This window comes from Pseudophryne corroboree, chromosome 1 (assembly GCF_028390025.1).
Source record: "Pseudophryne corroboree isolate aPseCor3 chromosome 1, aPseCor3.hap2, whole genome shotgun sequence".
Classification (NCBI taxonomy): Eukaryota; Metazoa; Chordata; class Amphibia; order Anura; family Myobatrachidae; genus Pseudophryne; species Pseudophryne corroboree.
The window spans coordinates 1,136,752,973-1,136,770,959 of record NC_086444.1 but is presented as its reverse complement, the minus strand read 5'-3'; the positions used below and the strand labels follow the sequence as shown (position 1 = coordinate 1,136,770,959).

The following is a 17,987-nucleotide window of genomic DNA, read 5'->3' as shown; positions in this document are numbered from 1 at the left end:
TTGCCCTTAGCAACAGCATTTCGGGTTCTCTACGTATTAAAACACAACATCTTGCTTTTCCCATCTGAGCAGTTCTAATACAAGGGAGATACCCAGTTCCTTAGCCTCTGGGCTTCTCTGTTCACTTTGTGTGTATTTTGTTAACCTATCACCTTCTGTGTACGTTATGTCATATTCCCCAGTCTGTCTGTAAGTCCATTTGTTTTGCATAACAGTTCAAACACCAGTACATTCCTGCAGGCACTGGAGTGCATAACAGTCCTGACACCAGTACTTTCCTGCAGGCACTGGTGTGCATAACATACACTCTATGGCAGAGGTAGGGAGTGTCTCTCTCTCTCTCTCTCTCTCTCTCTCTCATTCTCTCTCTCTCTCTTTCTCTCCCTACCTCCCTCCTCTCTCTCATTCTCTCTCTCTCTTTCTCTCCCTACCTCCCTCCCTCCCTCCCGACCGATAAGTAAAGCTGTCATTCAATATTACAAGAATGGTTGCTGTTTGGATGAAAGCCCATTCTGAACTCTGAACTGAAGGAAATATATGTTGTGAAAAATCCACATGTTGGTGAAATGTGTTTGTGTAGGATTTACATTGATACAACACCAGCTAATACTATTTATCATTTATTATTTTATATATCTTATGAAATATTTATTTATTACAATTATTTAATTATGTTACTCATTTTCAACATTTTATCTTCAACACTCTATTGATATTTGTCTGCCTTCCTACACCCCCATATACAACTAGTTTCTTTCTCCTGTCAATTTTCCTACCTACACCTCAACCCAACACTACAGGGGAGGCGGTCAACATCCCGCTGGACGGAATCCTGGCGGTCGAAATACCGACGCCGGAATCCCGACCGCCACAATCCCGACATATTCTCCCTCCGTGGGTGTCCATGACACCCATAGAGGGAGAATATAATAGTGTGCCGAGCGTAGAGAGGCACCATGCCCGCAGCGTGGCGAGCGAAGCGAGCCCGCAAGGGGCTGCGTTCCACTCGCCACCCCTGTCGGGATTGTGTGGTCGGGATTCCGGCGTCGGTATTTCGACCGCCGGGATCCCGTCCAACGGGATTACGTACTGATCCCCTCTACAGTACTGATCTTACAGCAACAAGTCACATACAGCCATCTCACTTATACCTCTCCCTTCTCTCTCAGCCATACATGCAAAACCATATTCCTCTTATATTACCTAAGTTATTATTATTATTATTATTATCCTTTATTTATATGGCGCCACAAGGGTTCTGTAGCGTCCAATTCCAGAGTACATAAACAAATAATCAAAACAGTGACTTACACTTGAAGACAATATAGGACAAGTACAGGGTAAATAAACATAGCTACATCAGCAGATGACACTGGAATAAGTATCAGGTGGCAGAAAACCACAGGATTTGGTGCAGTCGGAGATTATTAAAGTAAGAAAAGGATAAGCATATGAGGGAAGAGGGCCCTGCTTGTGAGAGCTTACATTCTAAAGCTATGTAACGTATTATCACTTAACATTAATGTATGCTATATTGCTATTTCACCTGCACTGCTGTACATACAGTACTGTTTATTACCTACCAATCAAATTGCATGCTCTACCATCACTGACGCCTTATCACAAGGTGGACACAAGACCACCCAACGTATAGCAACACTCTATAAGCCAAGTGTTTAATTGTTCTCCTGCTCTTACTAGGTGGAGGACCGGCGTGTTTGTAGCGCACAATAGCAAAGCACAAAGGTTAATCCCACTACAGATCTCCAGCTCGAGCTGTCTGGGAATTATGGGCCTGATTCAGGTTAGTATGTAAAATGGGCAATGGTGGGGGAACTGCACATGCTGTGAATGGGTCTTGCTTTGTCACACGCAATGTCCACTAAACTACGATTGTTTGGAGACGACGACATCGACCGCTCTGCAAAACATGTGCGCATTGCCTTGTTTTGTAGGTGCGCATAGGCCAGGGTCCGCATCTTCCGATGCAGATTTCCTGGTCCTAGCAGCATGAACAGCCCGCTCATCCTGTGTAACCTGAGGGTCACTGAGATGCCCGATGTTCGCACAAGTGATCCAATGCACAAGTATGTATTGTCTATTTACACAAGATGCCTCCTGCTGCTTTTGCATATTCTCGAGCAGCAGCACTGCACGAACGGCATCCATCCCTGATCAGACCCTAGCCGAACTATAAAGTATATACTGAGCTGATGTGATCTATATTGAAGCCTCTGCAGAGCCCCATATATTTTTTTTAGAAAGTGGGCAGCCTTATGTTATAAATGCTGAGATTGTGGGTTAATGATCAATAGTCCAAGGAGAGCTGATTTGTTAATTTTTTTGTTTTCTGGGTTTTTTTGTGTTGGTTTTTTTTTTACTTCATCCCCCTAAGTGCTTATGCAGAATTACCTAACCATATGGCACTCTGGTGCTGGCGGCTGACAAGAAGCATACTTGCATATTATATTACTACTCGCATCAAGCTTGGTCTTTAACTATAGATAACTGAGTTGAACCAATTGAAAATGATTGGAGTGTGCTTTGATGTGCAATTGTAAGCTAAGGTTCAGTAAATTTAAACAGACAGCAAGATAAACCGTCAATTCCAAACCCATTCCCTACCCGGAATCCAAACAATCCACTTTCTCCAACATAAATGGATACATGACTAAGCAATGGGATTTCACCTCTAAGGACGAAAAAAAAGAAGAAATATATAAGTTGACCAATTCTCACTTAAATGTCTTCATTAAAAAGGATTATTCTTGAAGGCTTATAAATCTGCATTATTGATTTTAAATAAATAGCATGCATCTGTAATGGGGAACAGGGCTTCTTATCTGTGAGCACTAAAACCGTACTTATATAATTGCATTATGCATGAAAGCGGCTCTTGAGCCTTTACTGGTAAATATTCCAATAATATGTGTTTTGCATACAGATAAGAATGTTTTTGTGAGGTTGCAACATCTATTCCAGACATAGCTAAAATATTTGTAGCATGTACCGTCTGCTGGGTACTTTAAATCCAACACTTTTTCTATTGATGATTTGAGAAGTGTCCCCGACTTACCAACCCCCTCTCATATCTATGGTATCTTTGAATCTCTTGTAAACTGTTCTATTTTAGTTTCTGCAAAGAATAGAGGTGGGAAAAAAGGATTTACCATCCAATTAAAGATCACATGCATAGAACACAAGCAGCCATTGGGTGGGCTCAACTAATATTAATGAAAATACAGCTTTAACTTCACTGTGACTGTACTGTACTGTACTGTAGCAGTGCCATGCTGAAGGGGTACCAGTAAGGAAAGGTGGAGAAATGTCAGTGATGTCACTGGTTCCTAGTGAGCTGATAGACTGCATTTTCATTCATATTGTTCCACAAAATGGCTGCCTCCACTGTATGCAGGCCACGTGTGTTAACATTTCTAGTTAGTAACTGGTCAAGGGAAATTCAATTTTTGGGCTATTCTTGAGTCTTACAAATGAGACACTATACATTCATGTGTTATAGAGTAGACTGCTTGCTAGGTAGAGGACCAATGTGAAAGAAAGTAGAGTTGATTCTGCACAGTATCAATCAAAATGTAATTTCATGGGCAAATTTGAAAGTAACATGTTTGGGACCAACATATGTATAATGCGTCCTTTTTCAAGGCAATAACTGTGGTTGGTGGTGCACCCTAGAGTCAAAGAAATTATGTATATGTACAGAGAGAAAAGAAGACTTTTGTGTTGGGGCACTCTTGAATAAATTGTGTGAATATAAAATATTTAAACTTTATTGATATGCATTAAAAACCTTTCCTAGTAATGACCGTCCCATTTATCCAGTTTATAGACTATGGGATATGTCACAGCTGGTCATTGAGTGATTGCAATGTCCTGCAAATCACTGTAGTAATCAGCTGTAGTTTGTTAGTTCACAAAGTGAAGAAGAAAAATTATTAATAATAATAATAATTTAAAAAAATACATTAACTATATTATAGTTAATATATAAAGTAATCACAATCTGGCAAAATATGTATGCAGTTCAAGGGAAGCCTGTATAGATAATCGATAAGGAACAAATGACCATCAAAGGCTTATACTGATCTGCACTGATCAAATAATAAATTTCTCACACTCAACATATACCTGGTAAAGGAAAATGTGTATTGTGGTGATGATAACCGTAAATACACTGTTGTGTCTTCCTGCCTTTACAAAGTATTAGATAGGGAAAAAAATAAAGAAAGGAGAGGTGATGAATTCCCTGGGTGCCTACTGTCCTCTATGGCTTCTACTTACCAGCCGTGTACTTGAGGGAGTGAGAGTGCCAAAATATGGGAACAGGCCTACGGGAGAAGGAAGACAGATTGAATCTGCTTTCACTCTGGAATTTCCTCCATGACCCCTGATGATGTAAACCAGCGCAGGGGAAAATGGAGAGTTATTTGTGATGAGAGTTCAATGAAAGGAAAGTGTAAATTAGAATTAATACACTGAGAATGGCACAGAAAATTTACAATGTTATGATGATGTAATGTATAGATGTGCCCAAAGAACCAGCATATAATAATAATAGTAGCTCTCTAAATGAAGAGGATTAGTCCTGACACCTGGCACAGGAAATGACCAATGCGATGGGTCCCTATTGATTCTACAGCACCACATATTCCCTGGTGGTCTCCCAAACAGGTACTGGCAAGGCCCAACACTGAATAGCTTCCAAGATCGGACTGGATCGGGCACAACTAGTGTGGTATGGCTGTAGAAAATAGAGAGTGGGGAGGAGAACCCCCAAATAGTAGGTATACTGCCTTTAGTAATTCAAAGGTGCCCTGGATATGGGGCAATATATGATAGTATCACATAAGGTTATCAATCAAAAACAAAATTATACAGTTTAGGTAAATTAAGAAAATTGTTAATAATTGTTAATAATTGAAAAAATACATGAGTAAGACTAGGATCTGGATGTGCGTTTCACTAGGTGAACAAGCCCACACACTGGTGAAACGCACGTCCAGCTCCTAGTCCATCTGTGGACGTCCTCATAATCTCAACTCCTGGTAAAATCATGTATTTTTTCAATTATTACCAAAGTGACAGCCTGAATCTAAGACCAGGGAGAATGCTGGGAAATGGGTGTAGACCAGTGTACAGAGATGCATATTTTGGAATGGCTGAATAAAGAAGCAGTGCTATTATTGCTCCAGTGTTCTTATACATAGAAACACAAGCATTTCAGCCCAGACCTCAGTAAATGAGCTGACCCGGGCTCCTGCACAATAAGTTTCTTTTAGTACATTGCTACATACATGCTGAGAGGAGGCATCCAGGTCAGCATAGCAGGGGATGAGGTGCAGCATGGAGGGGGCGTGGTGGATGATGTGATGCTGAATAGAGGCAGAACTGGAGGCGGGACAGCATGTCCATGTCATTGTGGCCCCACCCCACTACATAATGCCGAGATTACCAGCATTAACAGGCAGGGGACGGGGCCACAATGACATGATTCGCGTCATCAGACCCCCGGACTGCGACAACTGCTGGAGGGTATGCTGACAAATGCGGTGGGCTGCGGGTGCGGTGGATGACACCTGGCTGAGAGACTAGCCCACTCTTCCAGGAGGCCGGGAGCACCTTCTAAATTTCAGGAGCCTCCCAGCCGTTCCGAGAGAGTAGGCAAGTATGCATTGCTATCAACAAGTAGAGTGAGGAGTTTGGTGAAATGATCATGTTGCGGTAAGCAATCATTCAATCATTATGATGGCAATAGAAGGCATGCATAAAATGTCTTATCAGAATCTTATATACAAATTATTATTTAAAGTATGCAAATGAATACAGCTTGTTTGCTCCTCTACCTATATGTACGGAGAGAAAAGAAGACTCATGTGTTGGGGCACTCATGAATAAATTGTGTGAATATAAAATATTTAAACTTTATTGATATGCATTAAAAACCTTTCCTAGTGATGACCGTCCCGTTTATCCAGTCACATTAAGTAAGGGAGCCCAGGCCTGCCATAGGGGCGCAGTCACACCCCAAACATGGTGGGCATGCTCCCTTCAGCTGTGGCATATCCTTTGCAACGTGTTGTATCAATTCCACCAGACATGGCCATAACACCCCCTGTATACTCAGGTCTGGCCATTTTAATGACGGCCCTGCTGGTTGAGGTGTGGTCATTGGATTGAGCTGTACTGGTGGTTTTTCTGTTCACAGATATGTTACTATACAGCTGCAGTCTCTCCTCGCCTTTAACTTTATTTTCCTTACAGACATACATTGCAAGATGGTTTTGTAACAGCTGAACAACCAGATCTGTGAGGTGTTTGGCCACATGAGTAAACCTTCATGCTACACACAAATAAAAGATCTGTACGCCGTTAGTTCATCCTTGTGGAGGGATCACAAATATGTGATGTTACACAAATACTGATGATTAGTACACAAGCATAGAGAAAGTATCACCAAAAAATCCCTAAACTCATATCAGACAATCAGATTCTCGATGACCATACCAGTCCAAGCTAGATTAATGAAAGCAAAAGTCTGATTGTTATTATTTAAATCAGGTTTAGGCAGCGTGTAGCGCTTCAGTTGCTGTAGAACTACACATCCCAGCATTCCCTGCTGCAGTTTTGCTGTTAGCGCCTGCTAACACTGTGGCATTGCATGCTGGGAAGTGTCAAACGTTGCCTACCTTTGATTTAAATTTTATTTAAATGTTAGCACAGGGGGAGACTGTTATGCACACCAGTGCCTGCAGGAAAGTACTAGTGTCAGAACTGTTATGCACTCCAGTGTCTGCAGGAATGTACTGGTGTTTGAACTGTTATGCAAAACAAATGGACTCACAGACAAACTGGGGAATATGACATAACGTACACAGAAGGTGATAGGGTAACAAAATACACACACAGTGAACAGAGAAGCCCAGAGGCTAAGGAACTGGGTATCTCCCTTGTATTAGAACTGCTCAGATGTAAAAAGCAAGATGTTGTGTTTTAATACGTAGAGAACCCGAAATGCTGTTGCTAAGGGCAACAGCAAAACCCTAAAGGGTTACCAACGGGTGTGGCAGTAAACTCCTTGGTCAGAGATGGAATGATAGACACAAGGAGAGCCTCCACAATCCTGATTCTCACTTGCAGTGCACAGGTTTAAGCTTACTGCCACTAAACTGACCCCTGACACCTAGCACAGTGAGACAGGATTAGACAGGCAAGTGTTAGAATACAGCCGCAAACTTGCTAAGTTCACAGAGTAATAACAGAACCCCAGCAAGCTAAACGACTGACTCCAGTCTTACTGCTAGGTCTGGATTGGCAGAGTGTAATACCAAATCCCCAGGCCTATTTGCAGTAAGCAACAAACAAATACAAAGCTACACAGTACTGGCTAACTTTCATGAACTGACTAACCAACAGAGAATTCAGCAGCATCTGCTTACCCTGAAAAGAGGCCTTATAAAGCAGGTGCTGTCCACGCCCCACTCAGACCTCACAGACTGTGAGCACAAAAACCAGCACCGGATCCCCTGCCGTGCACAGAGCCTATAACCACTGCACAGCAAAAGACCCGAACCGGAGTATCAGCTGCGCTCAGGTTACTCCACTAGCACTTGTCTCCCGGTTGCCATGACGACGTGGCAGCACAGGGCAGGAGACCCTAACAGTACCCCCCCTCTGACGAGGGGTCAAAGAACCCCTACCACCGGGTTTATCGGGGAACTGCGAGAAGAAAGAGCGTATCAGTCTGGGGGCATGAAGATCACAACTGCGCACCCACGACCGCTCCTCCGGGCCATACCCCTTCCAGTGCACCAAAAATGACAGCCGACCCCGAACCACCTTGGAGTCAAGAATCCTTTCAACAACAAACTCCCTCTGGCCATGTATCAGAAGAGGGGAAGGTCTTCCACTGGAAGAAGGATTACTAATCGCCCGTTTTAAAAGGGAACAATGAAATGTTTTATTGATACCCAAAGAACGGGGCAGATCTAACTGAAATGCCACCAGATTGATAACCCTGGTGATCTTATAAGGGCCGATGAACCGGGGCCCTAACTTATGAGATGGCTGTCTCAACTTCAAATTCTTGGTAGACAACCAGACGAAGTCTCCTAATTTGAAGCTGCAGGGTCTTTTCCGCTTATCAAAAACCCTTTTGGTCACTAATGACACAGACACAAGGGCTTTCTTCACTTTCCGCCAAATACCTCTAAGGACCGAAACCACAGAGGAACCACCAGGCGTGGAGTCCAGGGGGTCAAAAGAATTGGCCTTAGGATGATGCCCATACACACAAAGGAAGGGAGAGATCCCTGTAGCAGAGTGAGCCGCGTTGTTATAGGCAAACTCCGCCATGGACAGATGAGCAACCCAGTCAGTCTGACACTTGGAGACATAACACCTGAGGAACTGCTCCAAGGACTGGTTCACCCTTTCAGTCTGCCCATTAGACTGCGGATGGTAGCCTGACGACAAGCTGACAGAAATCTGGAGATCGGAACAAAATGCCCTCCAGAATTTGGCCACAAACTGGGATCCGCGGTCAGAGACCACATCAAGTGGCAACCCGTGGAGACGCACAACATGCAGCATAAATAATTCAGACAGGCGTCTGGCTGATGGCAGCCCAACCAGTGGAACGAAGTGCGCCATCTTCGAAAACCTGTCAACGACAACCCAGATGGCTGTCATCCCCGAGGATTTGGGCAAGTCCACCACAAAATCCATTGAAATGTGGGTCCATGGCTTAGATGGGATAGAGAGTGGATGTAATGGGCCAACAGGAACCCCTCTAGGAGTCTTATTTCGGGCACAGATGTCACATGCCCGAACCCACTGATCCACATCCTTAGCCACCGAGGGCCACCACACCGCCCTAGATAGCAACTCCCGAGTTCTGGCAATACCCGGGTGACCTGCCGACTTCTTGGCATGGAATTCCAGGAACACTCGCTGTCTTAACCTAGGAGGCACAAACAAAAGACCTACCGGAAGGTCTGGAGGAGCCTGCTCCTGTGCTCTAAGGACTAATGATAAGAGGTCCTGGGTAATGCCCACTTTAATACATGATGGGGAAACAATGGGCAACGGCTCCTCGGTGGTCTCCTGGATTGGAGCAAAACTCTGCGAGAGCGCATCAGCCTTGATGTTTTTTGACCCAGGGCGATATGTTATCAAAAAATTAAAGCGAGCAAAAAACAAAGCCCATCGTGCCTGCCTGGCATTGAGACGCTTCGCTGACTCTAAATATGCCAGATTCTTATGGTCAGTGAGAATTGAGACCACAAACTTAGCCCCCTCAAGCCAGTGTCTCCACTCCTCGAGTGCATCCTTAATAGCCAACAATTCCCGGTTACCCACATCATAATTCATCTCGGCAGGCGAAAATTTACTGGAAAAGTAAGCACAGGGATGAAGGCGATTATCAGACACTCCCATCTGAGAAAGCACTGCCCCAATACCCATCTCAGAGGCATCCACCTCCACCACAAAAGGATGCTCTGGATCTGGGTGTCGCAGCACCTTGGCCGAAACAAATGCTCTTTTGAGACGGGCAAAAGCCGCTTTAGCCTCACAAGACCAGTGAGCAACATCCGCCCCTTTCTTAGTGAGTGCCATCAAGGGCGCCACTATAGACGAAAATCCAGCGATAAATCGTCTATAAAAATTCGCAAAGCCCAGGAAACGCTGAAGCGCCTTCAAACTAGTGGGCTGCACCCAATCCAGGACTGCCTGTACCTTGGAACCCTCCATTTGGAAACCTTCTGGGGAGATAATATATCCTAGAAATGCGATTTGCCGAACTTCAAATTCGCACTTCTCCAGCTTCGCCCCAAGCCGGTGGTCTCTGAGTTTCTGGAGGACTAAGCGTACATGCTTCCGATGTTCCTCCAGGGAATGGGAGAAGATTAGGATGTCATCTAAGTATACAACTAAGAATCTATCCAAATATTCCCTGAGCACATCATTCATGAAATCCTGGAAGACTGCCGGGGCATTACAGAGCCCAAAAGGCATCACCAAATATTCATAATGCCCTGAGTGGGTATTAAAGGCAGTCTTCCATTCATCCCCCTCTCTTATTCGGATTAGATTGTACGCACCGCGTAGGTCAATCTTAGAAAAAATGGTGGCAGTACGAAGCTGGTCAAACAAGACCGAAATGAGAGGCAGTGGGTATGAGTTTTTAATCGTGATACGGTTCAATTCCCTGAAGTCGATGCAGGGTCGCAACGAACCGTCCTTTTTACCCACGAAGAAGAACCCCGACCCAACAGGAGACTGTGAAGGTCTGATAAATCCCTTAGCCAAGTTCTCCTGAATATACTCTGCCATAGCCTGAGTCTCAGGACGTGACAGGGAGTACAACCGGCTCTTGGGAAGCTTAGCATTTGGCAACAAATCAATGGCACAGTCATAGGGGCGATGGGGAGGTAGTACCTCTGCAACTTTTTTGGAGAACATGTCCGCAAAATCTGCATAACACCCTGGCAATCCTGGCAAACTTAGCTGCGAGAGCCTGACTGGAAGGCTCAAGCAACTCCTGAAACAATCAGTACCCCAACTAAGAATCTCCCCAGAGACCCAGTCAAATTGAGGATTGTGGGCCCTTAACCAGGGTAACCCCAACACCAATGGGGCAAAAGTACAGACAGTCACATAAAAGGACAATTTTTCAGAGTGTGTGGCTCCAATAAACAAAGAAATCTGGCTAGTGCAAGAGGTAATTTTACCTTGGGATAATGGTTCCCCGTTTAACCCACAAATCTCAATTTCCGATGCCAAGGGTACTAAGGGAACAGAGTGTTTTAGGGCGAATTGGCGGTCCATAAAAACCCCGTCGGCCCCACTGTCCACAAAGGCCTCAGTCTTGACAGTTTGACCGAGGATCTTCAAGGTCACCGGAATGATAAAAGTCTTCTTGGGAAATTCTGACTTCTGGCCTGACAGGATATTTCCCATCACCCTCAGGCCCTGAAGTTTTCCGGCTTTTCTGGGCATGATACTACCACATGACCTTTATTCCCACAGTACAAACACAACCCCTGCTGTCTCCTCCGCGTCTTCTCACGCGAGGAGAGGCGGGTAGCCCCAATCTGCATAGGCTCCTCAGAAAATTCCTCAGAGTCTGAGGTTCCCTTGGGAAGGAAGGAAATCTCAGTCTCCCTTTCAAGCCTACGCTCTCTCAGCCGTCTATCCACCCGGATGGATAACTGCATGAGCTGATCCAAGCTATCAGGCAAGGGATATTGTACCAGTTGGTCCTTTATCTAGTTAGAAAGACCTCTTCGGTACTGGTGTCTCAGGGCTGGGTCATTCCACTGGGTATCATGGGCCAACCTCCGAAACTCCGTACAGTAAACCTCAACTGGCCTTCGCCCTTGCTTAAGGATCGAAATCTGAGCCTCGGCTGAGGCCGTCTTGTCAGGGTCATCATACAACATGCCCAGTGCCGTAAAAAAAGCATCAACACTTTTAAGCGACGGACAGTCAGGCTGCAACCCATATGCCCAGACCTGTGGGTCTCCTTGTAGCAAGGAAATCACTATGCCCACCCGCTGAATCTCCGACCCAGAAGACTGAGGCCTAAGCCGGAAGTATAGCTTGCAGCTCTCCTTGAAACAAAAGAACTGCGAGCGATCTCCAGAAAAACGATCCGGGAGATTTACTTTCGGCTCCTTAACCCCTGCAGGTGCTGCTGCTGCGGGAGCTCCGCCAGCAGCCTGGGAGGTGTGCATTTTAATGGACAAATCATTAAATTGCCGAGTCAGGACCTGCACCTGATCGACCACCTGTTGCAACGTATTTTGAGGGGTATGCTCCATATTCCCACAAAATTTCAACAGGAGTATAAGGCTGCTGAATATGTTATGCACACCAGTGCCTGCAGGAAAGTACTAGTGTCAGAACTGTTATGCACTCCAGTGTCTGCAGGAATGTACTGGTGTTTGAACTGTTATGCAAAACAAATGGACTCACAGACAAACTGGGGAATATGACATAACGTACACAGAAGGTGATAGGGTAACAAAATACACACACAGTGAACAGAGAAGCCCAGAGGCTAAGGAACTGGGTATCTCCCTTGTATTAGAACTGCTCAGATGTAAAAAGCAAGATGTTGTGTTTTAATACGTAGAGAACCCGAAATGCTGTTGCTAAGGGCAACAGCAAAACCCTAAAGGGTTACCAACGGGTGTGGCAGTAAACTCCTTGGTCAGAGATGGAATGATAGACACAAGGAGAGCCTCCACAATCCTGATTCTCACTTGCAGTGCACAGGTTCAGCTTACTGCCACTAAACTGACCCCTGACACCTAGCACAGTGAGACAGGATTAGACAGGCAAGTGTTAGAATACAGCCGCAAACTTGCTAAGTTCACAGAGTAATAACAGAACCCCAGCAAGCTAAACGACTGACTCCAGTCTTACTGCTAGGTCTGGATTGGCAGAGTGTAATACCAAATCCCCAGGCCTATTTGCAGTAAGCAACAAACAAATACAAAGCTACACAGTACTGGCTAACTTTCATGAACTGACTAACCAACAGAGAATTCAGCAGCATCTGCTTACCCTGAAAAGAGGCCTTATAAAGCAGGTGCTGTCCACGCCCCACTCAGACCTCACAGACTGTGAGCACAAAAACCAGCACCGGATCCCCTGCCGTGCACAGAGCCTATAACCACTGCACAGCAAAAGACCCGAACCGGAGTATCAGCTGCGCTCAGGTTACTCCACTAGCACTTGTCTCCCGGTTGCCATGACGACGTGGCAGCACAGGGCAGGAGACCCTAACAGAGACATTCATATCTTATTGCTGGGCTGCGATTTTTGCTGTCCTGCGTTCAGATAGTTGCCGCCTACAGGGGAAGTGTATATTCGCCGTGCAAGTGTGCAATGCTATGTGTACGCCAAGCTGTTAAAATCAAGTGTGTACAGTGTGTGTGCAGCCCAGAACTTACTCCTCCAGTGCAATCACATCAGGCTGATCGGGGCCGGAGCTGACGTCAGACACCCTCCCTGAAAACGCTTGGGAATGCCTGCGTTTTTCAGAACACTCAATCACCTGGTGAACGCCCGTGCAAACGGATTTTTCGCACCATCCCGCCACTGACCAGTGATGCCTTTTGTTGTTGTCCGACACGCTTGCGCATTGCAGTGCATACACATTTAGTACCTGATTGCCCGCGTGCGGAAATGCACAGCAGTGATCACATCTGAATGACCCCCAGGGTCCCAAATGTTGCACCTATTAGACTGAGATGGAAGTTGCCAATATAGGTGTGACTGTCTTTTTGTAGATTACAGATAATGCATAAGGAAGATTCAATACACTATGGGGGTCATTCCGACCCGTTCACACGCAGTGGTTCTTCGCAATCCGCAAGAAGATTGACAGAAGGAAACTTTTTTAGCTTGGCAGGGCTGCACAAGCGATTAGAGCCCTGCTAAGCTAAAATACACTCCCCCATAGGCGTGGATTAGTTGATCGCGCCAGCAGCAAAAAGTTGCTTGGTGCGATCAACTCGGAATGACCCCCAATGGGTAAACAGGTATAAACAAGTATTGTAGTGTTGGTAGACATAGTGTGACACAGATGCTGCAGCGCTTCACTTATCCGCTGTGAAATTCTCTGCATAAAGACTAAGAGCTTCGTCTACCTGCACATATTGATATTTTCAGATCCCTCATACAGAACACAGCTCAGTAAAAGCCTGAATTCCCCGGAGTATCTTTAAAACAAACAGGTTTTTAATCAATCTTCAATTGCTTTATTTTCTGCAGATGCCTGTTGACAAAATGTTACCAGGTAAGAAGCAAATTACACCAATTCCCGCAATGTTTTCTTCCCCGAGCAGCTCTCAGCATGTAACGCTATGCCTTCTATTTCATGTAAAGCGCAGGAGCTCCTTTCTGGCCTCTGTGACTCCTGGATCCGACTTGTTCTATTTACATTGCACTAAAAATCCCTACAGTGCTTTATATACTGCCAGTCTGTAAGTGCTGGACTCCATTCAAAGACACGCTGACTGCCAGCAGTGGCCCGGCTCACATTTCACACTCAATTTGAATTATGTATAGTTTTATCCTTACCCTCATCCTTTTCAGCCTGGCTGCTTATCTTCTATGCAGGAGACAGGTGCAAATTTATCTTTTTTGCTCTCTTCACTCAGCCCGCCATTGCCTCAGAACACCAGAACCTCACTGTCGGCAATGTGCAATCTCCATAACAGAAGTATGACCAGTCTACCAGTATTTGAATATATTTATGGCATATGCTGGCAGGCGTGCATAGGAAAAGTGATAAGATGATGGAGAATGAAGAATGTGCTGCTCCTGCATTTATTCACTGGTTTATCCGACCTTTCTAGGGGGTATATTAAAGTGCGGGTTTTAAGATTCTACTTAAGACAGCCCCATCTCTAGAAGATAGCAGATAGAAACTGATTGGTTGCCATAGGCAACATCTCCACTTCCTAAAAACCTGCACTTTGATAAATATATCCCTATGTTTCCGTGTCTGCCGTAGAATGGTAATGTGATATATTGTGCATGTAGTCCCATAGTAAGGGGCATTTTCATCATTAAGGCCCAGATTTATCAAGCCGTGGAGAGTGAAAAATAGCACCAAATTCATTAAGACATTAGAGGCACTGGATTAGGAAAGGCTTACTAGGTTAGATATGTTCACACTAGAAAAATGGCGGCTAAGAGGAGAAATTATTAATATTTACAAATATATAAAGGGACAATACAAGGATCTATCAGGAGATTTGTTTATTGAAATATCTCTACACAGGACACGTGGACACCGTCTGAGGTTAGAGGAGAAAAAAATTTCATACCCAACGAAGGAAAGGGTTCTTCACAGTAAGGGCTGTAAGAATTTGGAATTCCCTACGTGAGATAGTAATGGTGGACTCTATCAATGTTTAAAAATAGATTAGATAAATTCCTAACTGAAAGAAATATCCAAGGATATAGCATTTAAAGTGAGTGCATTTTTGAAACACAACCTGTAACATGGCAGTTAGGAGATGGTTAGCTGGTACGTTATCACCGTGCAATTTATCACTCTCCAAGGCTTGATAAATCTGGGCATACTGTAAGTATCCAACTAGTGGCAGCTCCAGAGGCGGGGCTGCAGCACAGTCTAAAATTTAAATACGGGAGGCACAGCAACTGCCACCCCAAACACTGCCAGACATCACTGACCGGGACTCACTGGCAGTTGGGGCGGCTCCCCTATTTGAATTTTGGACTGCACTGCAGCCCCGCCTCTGCAACTGCCATTGTATCCAACTCTCCATGAGTTGCAGCAGTGGATACTTAATCATTCAGTATTGCTCCGAAAAACAGGTGTCCCTGTGATCCCTAATACTGGTCCCGAAGTAGCAGTGTTACATACCAGTGCTGTGTTGGCAGACTGTGCATGTATGACCTGAGTTCCAGCATGTGCACGGATGCAGGGTACACAGTGCGGGGACGGTGGAAGGATCTGATCGGATCCCTCTTTGCTATCCCAGACCTCCTTCCCATAGGAAGGAGCAGAAATCTGAGAACCAACAGCATCTGAAGATGGTGTTGAAACTCGCAGGCAAATTCCAAAAAAACGTCAGTTTTTGGAGTTTGCTTAATACTAGGTGGCTCCTAATAAACATACAGTTACAGTAAAGGGCGAACGCAGGCTGAAGCCCGGTTCTGTATGCGCATGTGGAGCAGCCGCACTGTGCGTGCGCACACAGTAAGATGCAAAGGCATCTCACTGGTGCGATCGCCTCTACCTGATTGACAGGCAGAGGTGGCCGTGGGGCGTGTCGACGGCATAGCGGCGGTGTTTTCAGGGCGCGGTCCGTACAACGCAGGCGTTTCTGGACCGTTTGTGGGGCGGGCGGCTGCGTGACATTACACGCAGCCGCTGCACCTAAAAACATGGCGGGTAGTGGCCTGCCTTTGCAGCTAGGCTGCGTAGGCAGGGAGCTACTTGGCAGGTGCAAAAGCATCGCCGCTGTGCAATGCTTTCTCACATCTGCAGGGGAGGCAGGAGCCGGCAAGTTGGGCGGACTAGCCCTGTGCTGGGCGTCCCCCCGGCACGTTAGAGGTTTTGATTATAGATGTGTATTTTTTCACAAATCTACGATCGGGATCAGGCGGTAAACTGACTGCCTCCCCTACGATCAAGTCTGAATTAGGCCCCATATTTTTTAAATGTAATTTGAAGTGATCAGTGTCTTACATGTTCACCTTAACCTTCGTCCAAGCTTAGTAACTTAGTAACATGGGTGGTCATTCCGAGTTGTTCGCTCGTTGCCGATTTTCGCTATACTGCGATTATCCGCTAACTGCACATGCGCAATGTTCGCAGAGCGCATGCGCTTAGTTAATTTACACAAAAGTTAGGTATTTTACTCACGGCATAACGAAGCTTTTTCATCGCTGTGGTGATCGTAGTGTGATTGACAGGAAGTGGGTGTTTCTGGGCGGAAACTGGACGTTTTAAGGGAGTGTGCGGAAAAACGCAGGCGTTCCAGTTCCAAAACGCAGGAGTGGCTGGAGAAACGGGGGAGTGGCTAGGCGAACGCTGGGTGTGTTTGTGACGTCAAACCAGGAACGAAAAGGACTGAGCTGGTCGCAATGGCTGAGTAAGTCTGGAGCTACTCAGAAACTGCGGGGTAATCGTTACGAGAAAATTAGCGAAGCTTTCGTTCGCAATTCTGCTAAGCTAAGATACACTCCCAGTAGGTGGCGGCTTAGCGTGTGCAATGCTGCTAAAAGCAGCTAGCGAGCGAAGAACTCGGAATGAGGGCCATGAAGCACTCACTAGGTAACTCACTAAACATACATATACAATATACAGTATATATACTTGATACTTCATATCAAGTCGTTCTTGCTATATACAGTGGATTGCGACAAGGATTGAGTTCTTGCAGACTTCTCAGTCTCTGGTTAGTACAGGAATTAGGAGTACAGGGTGCAGAACGCAGACTAACAGGACCTTGGACAGCTCCTGATCTCAGTCAGCCTGAGCTGTACACATTGCAAACCAGTCAAATCTATGAGGGATATTAACTAACTTTGCCCTTACGTATAAATGAGCCCTTAACTACAGCAATTTGTCAAGCACTTCCTTTTATTGCTTAGCTTACACTAGACAGGTAAAAGTAATTGTTGACTTTAGCACAAATGTACTAAGCAACCCTCACTGGGTGCAGTGCAGCGCAGAATTCTCCAATGTGATGTCACAGCCCTGTCACACTTAGATTCCCTTCAAACTCTGTGAGTTTTTGATGCAAAAAGACATTTTATGCGGAAGAACAAAACTGCTGCTGCGGATGTGTTGAACAGATCAAAGGCGTTCCTTGCTGTCTACTTTTATGGGCTACAGTTGATTTTGTTTAGCAGAGTGAGATCATTTAAAATGAGATAAAGTGATGGAAACAGTTGTGCAACTGCCAGAGGCAAGAAAAGCTTTTGCCATCGGGCGCCAGGTGTTGGGATGGGGAAGGGGGGGGGGGGGAGGGGGAGGAGTGACTAAAAAACACGAGGGTCTCATCTGTGTAGTCTGGGCCATGTGCTGCCTGTAGCGTTAGCATTTACACAGTCTGTTCTAGTGCGCTGGATGAATTTCTAGGGGCACCTGGCGCAATTTAGAGAACATAGAGCATCAAGAACACAAAACTGTGGCAAGTATGAAAGACATCCCATGATTGATTTAAGACACACATGAGCTTAAACTGAGCAGCATTTTAAAAGACAGACTGAAAAATTTTATTCAGTAAATGGGGGAGAGTTCTAAAGTTGTGGGTGGTTGGTCTTCATTGTGAAGATACACTTTGCACAAATGAAACTGGTCAACGGACACAAGTGACAATCATTAGAATTTCCTGAACTTACTGCTATGAAAGGGTTGAATAATATAATGCGTCAGTGTATAATACCATATATTCCTATGGGTGTAGTATGGTATG

At 45.2% G+C, this 17,987-nt stretch overlaps 1 protein-coding gene and 1 pseudogene across 2 annotated transcripts in view; both read right to left on the bottom strand.

Annotated features, from left to right (window-relative positions):
* Positions 1–17,987, bottom strand: part of SORCS2 (sortilin related VPS10 domain containing receptor 2) — a 1,363,792-nt gene that overhangs the window by 817,294 nt on the left and 528,511 nt on the right. The gene's annotated exons all lie outside the window — the stretch shown is intronic.
* On the bottom strand, positions 4,649–4,767 carry LOC134946222 (5S ribosomal RNA; annotated as a pseudogene).